Source organism: Lutra lutra, chromosome 17, assembly GCF_902655055.1.
Source record: "Lutra lutra chromosome 17, mLutLut1.2, whole genome shotgun sequence".
NCBI classification, from domain to species: domain Eukaryota; kingdom Metazoa; phylum Chordata; class Mammalia; order Carnivora; family Mustelidae; genus Lutra; species Lutra lutra.
In genome coordinates, this window is record NC_062294.1 from 54819422 (window position 1) to 54823273 (window position 3852).

General features: G+C 45.4%; 1 pseudogene; it reads right to left on the reverse strand.

Moving 5' to 3' along the window:
* Window positions 1-264: 264 nt before the first annotated feature.
* On the reverse strand, window positions 265-3570 carry LOC125088575 (vomeronasal type-1 receptor 4-like; annotated as a pseudogene).
* Window positions 3571-3852: the final 282 nt, after the last annotated feature.

The following is a 3852-nucleotide window of genomic DNA, read 5'->3' on the forward strand; positions in this document are numbered from 1 at the left end:
TGTTGCATTTATGGTTTATTATTGGACACAACTTCAGTCCAACATCTTTTGTAAGGTGACTGTGTCATCACTGTGAAACTCTGTGAAGAGGAGTGAATAAACAATGGATGTTGTGCATAAACATAACTTTATATGTTTCATTTCTTTTTTTATGTTTATACTCAAGCCCCATTGTGGGACTTGAACTTACAACCCATGCAGTCGAACATCTCACGTTCTATTGAATGAGCTGGCCAGGTGCCCCACTTTACATTTCCGATGACATCAGGAGATTTTGTTCCTTGTCCACACAAAACAGAGCCTGGAGACACTGGAGCCGTGCCTACAGTTGGGAAAAATCTGTTGCTTAAGGCAGAGCAACCAACTGGAATTATTAATAACAATGCAGACTTGGAAGGTGGAAAATGGTATAAAATAATACAAGGATTCTTTGGGTGACTCTGGACCCAGGAGAGCATCTTGGGGAGAGATTGTTGGTATGGGTGTGTCTGATCCACTGTTTACTCTTATACATGATGGAAACCATGGAGCCACTGGCCCAGAGCATGACCCCCAAGCAGCAAATATCAGAGAATTGATAACAGTGTTAACTGTAGTGATAATGTGGTTTTATTACCTAGCCCCGAACAGTATCCCAAATAATTTTTCATTGTGATGTTTGCATTGTTCCATTTGCCAGTCACATACACAGGAAAAGAGATATTTACCAGTATTAGCAGGATCCAGCACCAGGAAACAAAGGAGCCAATGTGCCTGGAAGCTTTCACTTTAAGTTCTGCCCATGGTGGAGTTTCTGGGGGTGACTGTGATACCCTGGAAGATACTCAAGAGACAAGTGCTGCTGATGGGCACACCCCTTCCCACTCTGAAGATAGAAAACAAGTTTGCATCTGACATCACCCAGGAAATCTTTCAAATCAAGAGCTGCCACCGTCTGGGGGCTCCTTTAGGAAGCAGGGCCAAAGACTTGGCTAGAGTCAGGTACTTGAGAGTCAAATCTGTGGCCCTCACCCTGCACCCAGTAGAGTAAAGGAGATAATGGTAGAGAAGAGAGAAATTTCCAGTGATTCTGAATACTGACTGGTAAGATCGTTCTGATGGTCACATTCCTGAAGCCATTCTTCCAGCTTGCAATGGCTGATAATTATTTTGTCTTCAGAGTCAGAGGATCCTGCGTGGGAATAGAATGTGTGGGCTACATTTATCATGTCGACTGCAATTCAATATTCTCTACTTACCATTGGTTCCCCATTAGAAATGATCATAGCCCTATAATTTTTTTTTTAAGATTTTATTTATTTATTTGTCAGAGAGAGAGAGAGCTAGAGTGAGCACAGGCAGATAGAGTGGCAGGCAGAGGCAGAGGGAGAAGCAGGCTCCCTGCTGAGCAAGGAGCCCGATGTGGGACTCGATCCCAGGACCCTGAGATCATGACCTGAGCTGAAAGCAGCCGCTTAACCAACTGAGCCACCCAGGTGTCCCCATAGTCCTATAATTTTTAGCAACATCTTTCACCTTAGTGATGTGTTTGTACATAAGAGGAACAGACAACAGCCATATCAAAATGCAGGGTCCTTTGGTGCCATTCAAAGATATATAAGTTCCTGGACATGTTTATTATTAAAGTTTAATACTTTTATCCTGAGGAAAACTCCCACAGGTAGCAGCACTTCTCACTTTCAGGTAGAACTTCCCTAGCTCCCACTTTCCAGCACCTGGGATGGGTCCACATATTGGGACACTCCCTTTCTCACAGTGAGACTCTTTAGGAGCCCATCTACAGTCCCCTTTTCATACTCCCTTGGAGCCAGGAAGGCACACCACCCACCCCAGTGGTGGCTACATTGAACGCATTCTGGATGTAGCCATTTGGATCTCGGAGAGCTTGCCAGTAGCCACCAAAGCTCCTGGAAATTGGGGACTTGAGTGATATGATAGCCAGTGTTGGCTGGACCACAGGGAGGACATGAGGGTGCTATGCTGGCCCACACCCAACACCTCTGGGAGCCCTGAGGACTGAGGCTTGGCACTGAGAAAGCTGGCCTCTTTCCTGAACAATTTAGCTGAAAGCTGGATGTTTGGGAAAAGGCTGTGGCGGGAGGGTGGTGGTGGTGGGAGGGGATCCTGTGAGGGAGGGAGCATGCTGGGATGGAAAACTGCAGCTCAGTGCCACCAGGGGAGCTGCGGTAGAGCCTTCCAGTTCCAGACCTTCACTGGCATGTGGTGACCCCACCCAATGCCTCCTGGGAGTCCTGGGTGCTGGAAGCCTCACAGTCTGCACTTGGAACTTCCCATATAGTTCCTTTCCCAACTTTCACTGGGGGTATGGCAGGGGCCAGGTACTGGGTGGTGGTTCTGGGTCACACCAGTGGAATGATGCTTCTTGAAAATCAAGTTGACAATTTTGTCTTCCTGTATTTTTTTTTTTAAGATTTTATTTATTTGACAGAGATCTCAAGTAGGCAGAGAGAGAGAGGAGGTAGGATCCCTGCGGAGCAGAGAGCCCAATGTGGGACTCGATCCCAAGACCCTGGGATCATGACCTGAGCCGAAGGCAGAGGCTTTAACCCACTGAGCCACCCAGGCATCCTTCCTGTACTTTCTTGTAGGTGTTTTCCTTTGGGGTCCTAGATGAAGCTCTTTTTAACACTTTCTCCCAAGTTAGTATGGATTTGATCACTTTTAGGGCAGAGGCTATAGTTTTGGAAAAAATCAACTTTTTAATTACACCACCCTCCTTTTTAAGTCCTCTTCCCCCCCCTTTCACCTTCCTTTGAAATCTTAAGTCTGGAGCAACCAGAGGATAAACCCTGAAAGGAAAGTGATTTCTTTTCAATAGCCACTCTTCTGAGAGTTTGGGGTGAGGCACTAAGGTCGTGTAGGTGTTCAATGATCAACTGCTGTGGGCTGTCAGGTTTCAGAGGTTACCTGACACCCTGAGGCCATCTGTCCCCAGTTTGCTCTTACCCTTGCACACTTCCACCCTTCTGCCCTTATTGAATTATAGTGCATAGAGTGCAGAATGGGCAGGAGAACCAGGCTGACTTCTTAAGTATGTGGCAGTGTTCTTTGGTGGTCTTCAGGCAGAATTTTTTTTTTTTAAGACTTTATTTATTTGACAGATCACAAGTAGGCAGAGAGGCAGGCGGTGGGGGGGGGGTTGTGGGGGGGGGGGTAACAGGCTCCCCGCTGAGCAGAGAGCCTGAGGTAGGGCCCAATCCCATGACACTGAGACCATGACCTGAGCCGAAGGCAGAGGCTTAACCCACTGAGCCAGCCAGGCATCCCTCTAGGCAGATTTTAAGAGCTGAAAAAAAAAAAGAAAGTTACTTGCCTTATAGATTAGCATCAATTTTCCTTTCTTTTCTCCCCTCTCCCTGTAGAGACAGAAACTTGAAATTGTTTGGGGCTAGGTGTTGGTGGTGGTGTTTTGCTATTTTATTAAGGTTTTAAAATTTAAATTCCAGCTATATACAGTGTAATATTAGTTTCAGATGAACAATATAGTGATTCAGCACTTCCATACCTCACCCGGTGTTCATCTGGACAAGTGCATTCCTTAATCTCCATCACTGTTTAGCCTACCCGCCCCCAAATCTATGGTAACCATCAGTTTGGTCTCAATAGTTAAGAGTCTCTTTCCTAGTCTCTCTTTTTTCCCCTTTGGTTGTTTGTTTTGTTTCTTAAATTCCACATACAAGTGAAATCATATACCATTTGTCTTTCCTTGACTGGCTTATTTCATTTAGCATTATACTTTCTTGCTCTACCAATGTTGTTAACAAATGGCAAGATTTCGTTCTTTTTTTTATGGCTGAAAGTATTCCATTGTATACATACACCACATCTCCT